This window comes from Ranitomeya variabilis, chromosome 1 (assembly GCF_051348905.1).
Source record: "Ranitomeya variabilis isolate aRanVar5 chromosome 1, aRanVar5.hap1, whole genome shotgun sequence".
Lineage (NCBI taxonomy): Eukaryota > Metazoa > Chordata > Amphibia > Anura > Dendrobatidae > Ranitomeya > Ranitomeya variabilis.
In genome coordinates this window covers 781,117,413-781,130,963 of record NC_135232.1, presented here as the reverse complement: position 1 = coordinate 781,130,963, position 13,551 = coordinate 781,117,413, and the positions used below count along the sequence as shown (strand labels likewise).

The 13,551-nt window shown below is 46.6% G+C and overlaps 2 protein-coding genes across 6 annotated transcripts in view; one reads left to right on the top strand and one right to left on the bottom strand.

Annotated features, from left to right (window-relative positions):
- DNAJA1 (DnaJ heat shock protein family (Hsp40) member A1) overlaps positions 1–5,499 on the bottom strand; it is a 51,122-nt gene extending 45,623 nt beyond the window's left edge. Inside the window, exon 1 of the mRNA XM_077272583.1 lies at positions 5,362–5,499. The gene's annotated coding sequence lies outside the window, so the exon portion shown is untranslated. The remainder of the gene's footprint in view (positions 1–5,361) is intronic.
- The window catches only part of APTX (aprataxin), a 104,173-nt gene continuing 96,071 nt past the window's right edge, over positions 5,450–13,551 (top strand). For 2 of the 5 annotated variants that reach the window (XM_077272558.1, XM_077272543.1), the window contains exon 1: positions 5,580–5,718. The gene's annotated coding sequence lies outside the window, so the exon portion shown is untranslated. Of the gene's footprint in view, positions 5,719–13,551 lie in introns of all 5 variants that reach the window. The other 3 variants (XM_077272553.1, XM_077272541.1, XM_077272550.1) reach the window with 3 other exon arrangements.

Here is a 13,551-nt window from a genome sequence, read left to right as displayed (position 1 = left end):
TTATCCACACCCTTCGAATGATCAGCAGTACTAGCCTGACATCACGGGAACCTGCTCTGTAATCCCACGCTTGCACAGCGACAAGCAGCTCCCCGGGCATGCGCACTGAATCTGGATGTACATCCTCAGCTTCATCTACTTTGTGCCAGGGCTGTGGAGTCGGTAAGCCACAGTTGCGACTCAGACTCCTGGATTTTATCAGGTTCCGACTCAGACTCCTTCATAAATGGCCAATTCGGAACAATAAATTTAGTGTTGTAAAATATTAACATCGTGCTTTATTCAGTTTCTCACCATCATATAAGTAATGAGACCACTTAGAGCAAAAACTATATTTACAATTAGAATATAGCAAATAACTTTTATAAACTTTTATAAACTCTTGTAAGTAAATATGCAATAAACACTTATGCAGTTAAGAAGAAATCTATAAATTTGTCCTCAGAAAAAGTATTGCCTCTGTCAGATCCTCCTTCATGGATGCCCTCAAATCTGATCTAATTATTTTGAGAGCAGAGAACAACCTCTCTACACTAACTTGGGTTGGTGGCAAAGCAGTAACCACTCGGGCAACATGTCTGACAATGTCAGGATACAGAGGAATCGCTTGTTGCACTGTTATTATTGATGAACGGTCAAATTTCTCAATTTCTTTTAGTGCACATGAAAAATTCTGCTGAAATGTACTGGCTGTGTTCTTTGATGGGGATGACTCTTCTATGCGGGAACGCTTTGCACGGTCCTTGTGATCCAAATATTTTTCGAAATTAAATTCTTATCAGTTGATTAGGGTGAAGATGTGGCAGGACGACCAAATTCTTCTTGTTCCTCCTGACTGTTCTGCAACCCTTTCATCTTTACTGCTACTTCAAACAGAGCTTCTTTTCCTTTAGTTAGCTGTTGATCATCTAGAAGAATCCGATGCATTGGGTCTACATAAACAGCTGCCAAAAGAATGTTATTTTGTAATAGTAGCTCCTCTCTCCGTTTCATTGATGTAGCAATGCCACTTGCAATTAACCCTCCTCTTTGGGACAGGCGAAACATCAGGTTCTTCCACTCCTTTAAGAAAATACCTGGAGTTAAGTCCTCTGCTTGTAATTTTTTAGTCACTGTAAATGGGTGCTCTAGCAATTTTTCCAGCTCAGTCACCTGATTCCACTGACTTTCATTTAGCGTCAGTTGAGGGTTAGCCATGTCTACAAGAAAGGTTTTCAGTTCAACCAAGCGCTGAATCATTAAGTAAGTACTGCCCCATCGTGTGGCTTGATCAATAATTGCCCCTTTTCCAGCATGTCTCTTCAAAATTGAGTCAACTTTAGGGGTTCTGGCAACAGCAGCCAATTTTCTCACCTTGCCAATCAGTGCAGCAGCATGTCCTTCTTGCAGACTGTCTCTTATAGCCAGCTGTAGCGTATGCACAACACCGCGCATGTGATGAATGAAAGAACGTATTGACACAGTTTCAACAAGATCATCTAAACTATCATGTTGCTGTTCATCTGAAGCAACTTCAGTTTGCTCCTCAGTTACAATACTGTGTTCCTCTATTTCAAACATTTCTGTCTGTGGACCCAGAATGTTCTTCTAGCTGTTGGTCACCATCATTACTCTCATTCATTAGCTTAATAGTACTTATCATTTGAAGCATTGTCAGTTATGACAGAAAGAACTTGCTCTTTTTTAAGTTCATAGTCTTGCAGAACCTTTTCCACCAAGACCTGGAGAAACTCACTGGTGTGATGAGCTTTGGTGTCTTGGTAACTATTTCATTTTTGTCACAAACAAATCGGACATTGATGGCAAAATAGTTCACTCTGACGTGTGCAGGCATCCATTTTAAGAAACAGAAAGCGTCCGTTGAGAGTTTTTTTTTTTTAAAGTTCTTCCTTTTGTTTAAAAGCTTCTTCGATTACTAATTTTCTAATACTCTCTCTCTCCAGAGAAACACCAAGCTAGAGGGCCATTTCCCCATTCAGACACATAATAGCTGGTCGTGAAAATAATGAAATAGGCACACTATCCTTTACAACAAGCTCTATGATCTGTTTTTAAATGTATCTACTGTCAGTGTCACAGTAACTTTGTCACTGACAAAATATCTTGCAACTGATGGCTGCAAAGTTCTCTGCTCCTTTGTTTGGCTGGAAGAGCTGGGCACTGGTTCATTGGTTTGGATGCAGTCTCTCTCTCATCCACTGCTTTCAGTACTTCTGGATGAAAGCGCTGTAAATGTCTCTTTAGATTAGAAGCTCTGGTAGGAGCATTTTTATCTTTGCCTGAACATGCACGGATCTTGGCTTCACAGCATTTGTTTTCGTCTGGATCATTTGTCATACACTGACAATGTTTTCTATCTTGAGTGATGGTGAAATGTTCAAATACAGCTGATTTAATGTGACGCTTCTTTGACATTCTCAGGTTCTTAATTCTGCATTCACAATCTAAATGACAATTGTTTTTCCTAAAAACAATTGTGCAAAATTATTGCCAGGTCGTACAACTGATATAGTGGTCAGTAACACTGTTATTCCTCATGTACTCACAGTTAACTGATGCAAAGTTCGTTGAAAGGATAATACTTGTTACAGTCTTCCTCTTCTGAGTAGCAGCTGTGAGAAGACGCACACCTAGTAAACATCTAGTCTAGAGGAGGAGCTTTACTACTAAGAATTTGCAACACATTTTCACTTTCTGTTTCATACATTGTAAGTAGGGGGGTTGGGGCAGCATGAGGTTAACCAAGTATAAGATTAGATAAGGGCAGTGGAGAACAGTGACACACAAGTAGTAAGAAATGTCTCTATCTCCAGCAGAACTGCTTATCACTGTTGTTCATAGTTTGATAGAACATATATATTTGAGTAACATTTATAAAATTCATATGAAAGTTCAATTATGAAATATTAATACATTTTTTTTTTTTTTTTTTTTTTTTTTTTTTTTTAAAGCTGGAGTCGGAACATTTCTACCGACTCCAACCAAAACTAACTCCGACTCCACAGCCCTGCTTTTTGTGCGCATGCTCCAGAGCCCCCTCGGTTCTCAGATTGGAGTCACCACGAGGAGCCGATCGTTGCCATGGTGACCCAGTGTTATGACGACATCTGGATCACCAGAGATACCAAAATTGCTAGGTCATGCTCGGAGCATGATGTAGCAAGTTTGTTAGTGCAGCGCTGACAGTTTGGAAACCATAGCAAAGATCCTGCATTGCTATACATTACAAGTGCTCAGACTGTAAAAAGTGAAAGTCCCGTAATGGTAAAAAAAATATATATATATATATATATATATATATATATATATATATATATATATATATATATATATATATATATATATATATATCTATATCTATCTATCTATATCTATCATCACTAATCATAATGACCCACAGGAGAAAGCTGCCTTAATTTTACCACACGCAGAACAAAAATAAAATCAAGAATTGCTAGTTTTTGATCGTTCAGCCTCACAAAAAAAAAAAAAATTAAAAGCAGCAAGAAAAAAAAAGTAGTTTCTGAAAATGGTACCAATAAAACGTCAGCTCGTCCCTTCAAAAGACAAGCTGTCAGATGACTGTCGGCCAAAATATGGAAAAATTCCATAAGATTGCAGTAAGGCTCAGCTCACATTTATCCTGTGCTCTACGCTGAGCGCTTGTAAAGGAGTTTCCGTGTAAATCTCTAAAATACATGATTCAGACAAAACCCCTGGCGGAAGATTCCTTACAATGAAGCCACTGTGGACGCTGTCTGGCCTAGGATCCAGAGCTGTAAGATTTTTTTTAGACAATCTTAAAAACACGGTCTACCACAGTTTTATGCACTTCAGAAACAAAACAAAAACACATCGCTGAATAGAGGCAACTCTGCTGCCTCATAGTGAATGGATCCTTTGGGGATTTCATCTGAATCACGTCAATCAGAGATTTAGATAGAAACCCTGATATAATCACAATAAAAGCTTCAACTCAAACCACAAATAAATTCCCATTCAGGCCCGTCATTTGTCAATGGAAATATAGGGGGCTTCCATGTTACTAGTAGCACAATGGCTCCTCATCCCCACCCCAAAAAAAATTCAGCAAATTCTGCGCTCCTAAATCCAAGTGCCCCCCTCCTTTCTGAGCCCCAGTGTGCCCAAACCAAATTTAGCATCCAAGTTTGGCATTTCTGAAGTGATGAGAACCGGCCTAATTTACAGATACGGGTCGCTACGACTGACGGGTCGCTACGACTGACGGGTCGCTACGACTGACGGGTCGCTACGACTGACGGGTCGCTACGACTGACGGGTCGCTACGACTGACGGGTCGCTACGACTGACGGGTCGCTACGACTGACGGGTCGCTACGACTGACGGGTCGCTACGACTGACGGGTCGCTACGACTGACGGGTCGCTACGACTGACGGGTCGCTACGACTGACGGGTCGCTACGACTGACGGGTCGCTACGACTGACGGGTCGCTACGACTGACGGGTCGCTACGACTGACGGGTCGCTACGACTGACGGGTCGCTACGACTGACGGGTCGCTACGACTGACGGGTCGCTACGACTGACGGGTCGCTACGACTGACGGGTCGCTACGACTGACGGGTCGCTACGACTGACGGGTCGCTACGACTGACGGGTCGCTACGACTGACGGTTGCAATTTTCACTCAGTAAACATCCACTACTGCTTGTTTCTGGAAAACTCTTATGAAGTCAAAATAGTCACTACACCTGTAAATAAATTCCTAAAATGGGGTCACTTAAGGGTGGGGGAATTCTGTATATGGAGTCCGCAAACTATTCTAGAAAAATCTGCGGTGCAGGAGGCACAGAGCTCTCTGTCCCTCCCGAGTGTCACCATTTCTCACACATGTGCCCATCTTCTCCTTACCAAGCTGCCTACAGACACATAGCATGGGATGAAGCCGGCCATAGCCCACCCCTGGCAGCAGTCAGGAGCAATGGCTGTCAGTGTCAGCTCTCCCTTAGGAAAGCTGCCATCCCAAGCCTCCGCACTAAGCTACATTACTGGGGCAGTGGCGACCACAGGTATCACTCACGGCGCTACGTCACCAAGGTATCAGCAGCCATTATGTGGTAAGGAGGGGGCAGGGTTGTGTCTCCTTCACCAACGTCTCCCCTCCCGGCAACAAGCTCTACAGCAGCCCCATGTAAAATGTGCTTGATGGCGGAGGACGAGGGCAGCACTAGGTTACAAGGGGGGGCCTGCTGGGGAAGGTACAACTACACAATACTAACGGTATATAGAATAGGGCCCGGCCGTAAGACACAGCACAGAAAGCTATGGCGGGCGCTCCAGAGCCCTCACCGGCCGCTAGGAGCCACAGTCGCACTCACCAGGCGCCGCGCGACTCCTCCGTCCTTTCTCCTTCACCAGCAGCTTCTGGAAAGATCGAACAAGAGAGCCGCATCCGGGACCTTATGCGAAAGCGGGGCGGAGTGATCCAGGCGTGACGTCACCAATCCGGAACCGGCTCTTGCACCACGGGCCCCGCCCACACCTGCTGAGCGCTGGCCAATCACGGGCAGAGTAATGGCGGCTGGGATACAAGATACACAGAGTGACGGAACGCGCGCGGAGCCTGCGTGTCAGCAGAACATGAGGTAACGTGCGCCACAGACAGCTGCACGGGTCGCGGGAGAGTTCACAGTGGCGTGACATTGCGCATGCTGTGACCCGACCAGCAGCCCATGGTGGGTGACGTGTATCAACTCTCAATTCTACATGTGTTCCTAGTATACCTTGCCTGGTTTATAAATACTGGCCTTCCCAAATAATAACGCGGCCAGGCTGCACCACTGAGCCCCCACAGGCTGACCACTGCTGCGGTGCCTTAGGCTACTTTCACACTAGCGTTGTTGGCTGTCCGTCGCATTGCGTCGTTTTGGAGAAAAAAACGCATCCATGCAAAGTTGCCCGCAGGACGCGTTTTTTTCTTCATAGACTTGCATTAGCGACGCATTGCCACATGTCGCAACCGTCGTGCGACAGATGCGTTGTGGCGGACCATCGGCACAAAAAAAGTTACATGTAACTTTTTGTGTGTGTTGTGTCCGCCATTTCCGACCGCGCATGTGTGGCCGAAACTCCGCCCCCTCCTCCCCGGACCTTACAATGGGGCAGCGGATGCGTTGAAAAACTGCATCTGCTGCCCCCGTTCATTATTTTCACATCGTGCGTCGGGCTGACGCATGGCGGCGGCCCCGTACCGACGCTAGTGTGACAGTAGCCTTATCCAAGCTGGAGGACATAGCCGAATCCAGGCCGAGGCGGTGAGAAGTGGCCGGAGGGAGCAGTGGGGTCGTCCTCAGTCGGCGTATATGGCATCGTGCAGGTCTCTGATCTTCAGCTATCCTGTGTATAAAGTAAAAACTAAATATTCACAATCTAACGTTGCACCTAGAAAAGCAGAAAGTGGCATCCAAGCAGAAATCCCAACTGCCAGGGTATAGGTAGAAGCCAAGGAATACAACATCGAAAAAGAAAAGGTGATGTCCAAATAATAGAGGTGTAAGCAGGTCACAGGATGCAGTAGCGGAAGAAAAGCAGAGCAAGGGTTAACAGTAAAGGTACTCCTCGCAGAGAGATAAACAGTTAAACTGGGAATGAGCAAGGTGAGAATAGCAAAAAAGAAAAAATAGTAACAGTGGTTTCCTCAGCCGCAAATGTTCTGATGAGGGTTGTAGTCCTTGTGACTGTCGGCGAAATATCCTCAAATGGGGTCCAAGGTTAGCAATCTGTCTTCTGGCAGCAGTGGTAGGTCTCTGGGACCTTCCGCTGAGCCCCTAGTCCTTAAGTTGGTGCAGCCAAATTCACAGGTGCGGAAAGACCTCTGGTATGCAGGACAGCACAGGGGACCTCAGTGTCGGGTCCTGTACGCAGCCCACACCTTTTTGTATGAGCGAGGCCCTAAACCTAACAGCATACGCGCCTGTCTCTGCTCACAATCCCGGTTACGCGCCCGTAGGTTGTCAGCCGCAATGGGCTGCACCTCTGCTCCCTGAGACACCCTGTCTGCTGGCGGAAAACTGCCCCTGGCTACTTGCGCTTTTCTTTCTGCCACGCCCCCCGCTCCGGATGCTGCGCAGTACAGGTGCCCTCAGCCTGGTCTTCCTCCTTACACTCCGCCTCTTTTAGCTCGCCATTCCATGGGCGAGAGTTTGTGTAGTAGGCGTTGGCATTCTTCCATCTCTTGAATAATCCGTTGCCAAATGAATTGGTCTTTTTCATATCCATTGTGGGGTACTCCAGCTGTCGTCTGCTCGGTACGATGTAACTCGAGTTGAGTGGTAGAATCAGGTTGGCATGTGGAGGACGGTGGTTCGCCTCAGTTCTCTGGAGCAGTCATCTCTGGAGTTTCGAGCTCACGTAATTCTTCCGGATTAACGGGCAATGAGCCGGCCCTTTCGGGTAACAGAGCAAATGTGTCCTCTTCATCACAATCAGGAACCGTAGGGGTAAGCGTTGCAGGGACGCTTGGTATTCTCTCCTCCGCTTCAGGGTCTCGGCACAGGCAAGGACATAACATGCTTCGGTGGACTATTTGGGTAGGCGCCCCTTCTTCCCCTTCAGGTTGAACTTCGTAAATGGGACCATTGGGCCTAAAGCGGCATTTCACCCTATAAGGAGTCTTTTCCCACCGGTGTTGCAACTTGCCTTGAGGTCGCTTATCTCAGACCAACAGACGGTCTCCGGCCTTGAGAGCTGTCCCTCGAAGAGGTGCCATCTCATCATGCTCAAGCTCTTAAAAACTGGTTTGTACCAGCCGATGAAGAATCTGCAGCCGGTGTCGATGTTCTCGGACCCAGGAAGACATCCCCGTCCGTAGGTAGTCCTCTACTGGATACAATTCTGTAATCTCTCCTTTTCGTCCGAAAACCAGGGTATACGGGGTGTATCCGGTCGTACTGTGCTATCGATTGTTGTACACCCAGACCAGTTCAGCCACGTCCTCAGGCCAGCGGACTTTCCTGTCTTCTAATGTTCTCAACATCTGGATCAGGGTTCGGTTGAAGCGCTCTCAGGCTCCATTTCCTTGGGGATGATAGGATGTCATCCTGGACTTCTCAATCTGGTACAGATGGTACAGCTCCTCCATCACTCGGCCTTGGAAGCAAGCGCTTTTATCGGAATGGATCCTCTTCTGACAGCCATACACCCGGATGAAGTCTTGACAGCCTGTGCAGCCTATTCAGCAGTCTGATCTCGAGTGGGGGTCACCACAGCAAGATTGGTAAACTGGTCGGTCATCACTAAGGAGTGTTCGTACCCCAGATGGGCTGGGCCCATGGTCTAGTAGTCGATTACCAGTAATTCTAGGGGAGCAGAAGTCACGATGGTCTGTGTGGGGTTCTCTGCTCTGGAGATTTAACCAGTTCACAGCTCCGACATTGCTGACGGGCTTCTTCTACCGCAGTTCTCAATCGGGGGTGGTAGACCAACTTCTGGAACCACTCGAATGTCTTCTCCGGGCCAAAGTGACCCCCTCTCTCATGGGCCTCGGTAGCTACGACGTTGATCAACTTCTCCAGGAGTACCACTTGCCTGGTAACTCCCAACTCCAGTACCAACTGCACTTTTCCGATGCAGCAAGCCGTCTTCCAACTGAAGCCTGAGAATCTGCATCGTTCCCGAGGACAGAGCATCTTTCACGTCAGCTAGGGAGTCATTTCAAGGCCACCCACTGTCTCAGCTGGGCAAGTTCCCGATCTTCCTGCTGAAGTTGCACCCAATTGTCTCAAGGGCGCCCCAGCATTCGTTCTCCCAATGCCTCTCTGATCGGTCCCTGTGTCGCCGCCAACGTCCTGGCGAGACCCCGGAACCCAGGGATCTCTTCCGCCTCTAGCTCTTCATCCCGGTCGTGTCCAGGTCGGTCATGGGTCACTCTTGACAGAGCATCAGCATGTGTATTCTTGGCCCCCTTTCGGTATGCAATCTTGTACTGATACTTCGCCACCCATCTCTGTTCCAAGGCCCCCAGTTTTGCATTTTCTAGGTGGGCCAGGGGGTGTTTGTTGGTGCGCACGAAGACCTCGGACCCTGATAGGTATTCGGCGAATTTCTCAGTCATCGCCCACACCAGTGCCAGCTTGAAAGAACTGTAGTTATCCGGGTTCCGTTCTGAGTCATGAAGAGACCGGCTGGAGTAGGCAATCACTTGCTCCTTTCCAGCCTACATTTGTGACAGTACGACTCCTAGGCCCTGTAAGCTTCCATCGGTGTGGAGGATGAAGGGCTTGGAGAAGTCTGCATAGGACCATATTGGGGCAATTAATTTTCCCAAGGGGCCACATGAGAGACCGTGACTGTTGTGGAAGGCTGAACTAATAGGCTGAAATTAATTCTTCTCAATAGTAACATTTTATATTAATATTGCCACTCAATATTGAGCATAATTAGGTATACTGTAATAGAATAGAAACCGTAGGCACTACTGTCATCTGTGGTGCTCAAGTAGGTTCCCAAGCCGTATAGAGTTATAGATAGACTTGGCACACACAAGTAGGATTCGGTGAAAATTTAATAAGGTTCAGTACATACAGTAGACATTTCGGTCTATTTTGACCTTCATCAATGTACTATGCAAAATGAGTCATTAGCTAATTGTTATCTGGGTGATAAGAGGTGACTCTGTTTTTTGCGATATAACGGTATAGTTATTGTAAAATATCGTAGTACAAGAAAACCGTGGCTAGTCACAACAATTATAGACAGAAAAGTGTCCATGTCTTATGGTCAGAATGGTAACACTACAGCAACAACTTTAACAATATTAACCCCTTAACGACTGCCGATACGCCTTTTAACGGCGGCAGTTAAGGGTACGTAAACCACAGTGCCGTTAATTAACGGCGCTGTGGAAAAAGTGAATAGCGTCCCCCAGAGTCGGATTTTCTCTGGGGTCTCGGTTACCGGGGGTAGCCGAGACCCCAGAGAACATGATTCGGGGTTTTTTTTACCGACCCCCGGGTTGCGATCGCCGGTAATTAACAGTTTACCGGTGGTCGCAAAAAAAAACCCAAAAACGCGATTTCCCATTGAATTTCTCTGTCCTCCGATGTGATCGCACATCAGAGGACAGAGAAATGGGGTCCCCGATAGCCCCCCGATACTCACCTGTCTCCCCCGGTGCTCCTCGTGGCGCAATGCGCCAGCCGGCCAGCGCAATGCGCCCGCCGGCCGGCACCCGGAAGATCTTTGGGGTCTCGGCTGCCGGGGGTAGCCGAGACCCCAAAGAACATGATCAGGGTCGGTTTTTACCGACCCCTGTTTTGCGATCACCGGTAATTAATTGTTTACCGGCGACCGCAAAAAAAAAAAAAGCGATGTGAAATAGGGGGATTCGGGGACCCTGTTATACTTACCGGTGTCCCTGGGTCCTCCTGCGTCCCCTCCTGCCCGCTGGCTTCTTCATCTAGGAAGAAAATGGCGGGCACATACGCAGTGCGCCCGCCATGATATACTTACCGGTGTCCCTGGGTCCTCCTGCGTCCCCTCCTGCCCGCTGGCTTCTTCATCTAGGAAGAAAATGGCGGGCACATATGCAGTGCGCCCGCCATGATCTGCCGGCCGGCAGCTAGAGGAGTTGGGGCTAAAATTAGGGTTAGGGTTGGGGCTAAATTTAGGGTTAGGGTTGGGGCTAAATTTAGGGTTAGGGTTGGTGCTAAATTTAGGGTTAGGCTTGGGGCTAAATTTAGGGTTAGGGTTGGGGCTAAATTTAGGGTTGGGGCTAAATTTAGGGTTGGGGCTAAAGTTAGGGTTAGAGTTGGGGCTAAAGTTAGGGCTAGGGTTAGGGTTGGGGCTAAAGTTAGGGCTAGGGTTGGGGCTAAAGTTAGGGCTAGGGTTGTGGCTAAAGTTAGGGTTAGGGTTGGCATTAGGGTTACGTTTGGGATTAGGGTTAGGTTTGGGATTAGGGTTAAGGTTAGGGTTGGGATTAGGGTTAGGGGTGTATTGGGGTTAGGTTTGAGGTTAGGGTTGAGATTAGGATTAGGGGTGTGTTGGATTTAGGGTTCTAATTAGGGTTATGGTTAGGGTTGGGATTAGGGTTGTTTTGGGGTTAGGGTTGTGATTATCGTTAGGGTTGTGATTAGGATTATGGATCGGGTTGGGATTAGGGTTAGGGGTGTGTTGGGATTAGGGGTGGAGTTAGAATTGGGGGGTTTCCACTGTTTAGGTCTCCAAACGCCACAGTCATTTTTGTGCTCAAAAAGTCAAATGGTGCTCCCTCCCTTCTGAGCTCTGCCGTGCGCCCAAACAGTGGTTTACCCCCGCATATGGGGCATCAGCGTACTCGGGATAAATTGGACAACAACTTTTGGGGTCCAATTTCTCCTGTTACCCTTGTAAAAATAAAAACTTGGGGGATAAAAAAATCTTTTTTGTGGAAAAAAAATATTTTTTATTTTCACAACTCTGCATTATAAACTTCTGTGAAGCAATTGGGCATTCAAAGTTCTCACCACACATCTAGTTAAGTTTCTTGGGGGGTCTAGTTTCCAAAATGGGGTCACTTGTGGGGGGTTTCTACTGTTTAGGTACATCAGGGGCTCTGCAAACGCAACATAACGCCCGCAGACCATTCTATCAAAGTCTGCATTCCAAAACTGCGCTCCTTCCCTTCCGAGCTCTGCCATGTGCCCAAACAGTGATCCCCCCACACATGGGGTATCAGTGTACTCAGGGCAAATTGGACAACAACTTTTGGGGTCCAATTTCTCTTGTTACCCTTGTGAAAATAAAAATTTGGGGGCTAAAAAATCTTTTGTGGAAATTTTTTATTTTTTTATTTTCACGACTCTGCATTATAAACTACTGTGAAGCACTTGGGCATTCAAAGTTCTCACAACACATCTAGATAGGTTCCTTGGGGGGTCTAGTTTCCAAAATGGGGTCACTTGTGGGGGTTTCTACTGTTTAGGTACATCAGGGGCTCTGCAAACGCAACCTAACGCCCGCAGACTATTCTATCAAAGTCTGCATTCCAAAACGGCGCTCCTTCCCTTACGAGTTCTGCCATGCGCCCAAACAGTGGTTTACCCCCACATATGGGGTATCAGCTTACTGAGCATAAATTGCACAATACAACATTTTTGGGTCCAATTTCTCCTGTTACCCTTGTGGAAGTAAAAATTTGGGGGTGAAAAGATCATTTTTGTGGAAAAAATATTTTTTTTTATTTTCATGGCTCTACATTATAAACTTCTGTGAAGCAGTTGGGGGTTCATAGTGTTCACCACACATCTAGATAAGCTCTTTGGGGGGTCTAGTTTCCAAAATGGGGTCACTTGTGGGGGGTTTCTACTGTTTAGGTACATCAGGAGCTCTGCAAATGCAACATGATGCCCGCAGACCATCCCTTCAAAGTCCGAGCCCCGATGGGTGCCCAAACAGTGACCCCCCCCACATATGGGGTATCAGCGTACTCGGGACAAACTGGTCAACAGATTTTGTGGTCCAATGTCTCCTGTTACCCTTGAGAAAATAAAAAATTGCAGGCTAAAAAATCATTTTTGAGGAAAAAAGGATTTTTTGTTTCCACAGCTCTACTTGATAAATTTCTGTGAAGCACTTGGGGGTTTAAAGTGCTCACCACATATCTCTAGATAAGTTCCTTAAGGGGTCTAATTTCCAAAATGGGGTCACTTGTGGGGGGTTTCTACTGTTTAGGCACATTAGAGGCTCTCCAAACGCGACATGGTGTCCGATCTCAATTCCAGCCAATTCTACATTGAAAAAGTAAAACGGCACTCCTCTTCCAAGCTCTGCGGTGTGCCCAAACAGTGGTTTACCCCCACATATCGGGTATCGACGTACTAAGGAGAAATTGCACAACAACTATTGTGGTCTAATTTCTCCTGTTACCCTTGTCAAAATAAAAGTTTTGGGGCAAAAAGATATAATTTTTGTAGAAAAAATGCGATTTTTTTATTTTATTTTCACGGCTCTACGTTATAAACTTCCGTGAAGCACCTGGGGGTTTAAAGTGCTCACCATACATCTAGATAAGTTCCTTAAGGGGTCTAGTTTCCAAAATGGGGTCACTTGTGGGGGGTTTCCACTGTTTAGGCACATCAGGGGCTTTCCAAATGCGACATGGCGTCCGATCTCAATTCCAGCCAATTCTACATTGAAAAAGTAAAACGGCGCTCCTTCTCTTCCAAGCTCTGCAGTGCGCCCAAACAGTGGTTTACCCCCACATATGGGGTATCGGCGTATTCAGGAGAAATTGCACAACAAAATTTATGGTTAAATTTCTGTTTTTACACTTGTGACAATAAAAAAAATGGTTCTGAAGTAAAATGTTTGCAAAAAAAAGTTAAATGTTCATTTTTTTCTTCCACATTGTTTCAGTTCCTTTGAAGCACGTAAAGGGTTAATAAACTTCTTGAATGTGGTTTTGAGCACCTTGATGGGTGCAGTTTTTAGAATGGTCTCACACTTGGTTATTTTCTATCATATAGACCCCTCAAAATGACTTCAAATGTGATGTGGTCCCTAAAAAAAAAATGGTGGTGTAAAAATGAGAA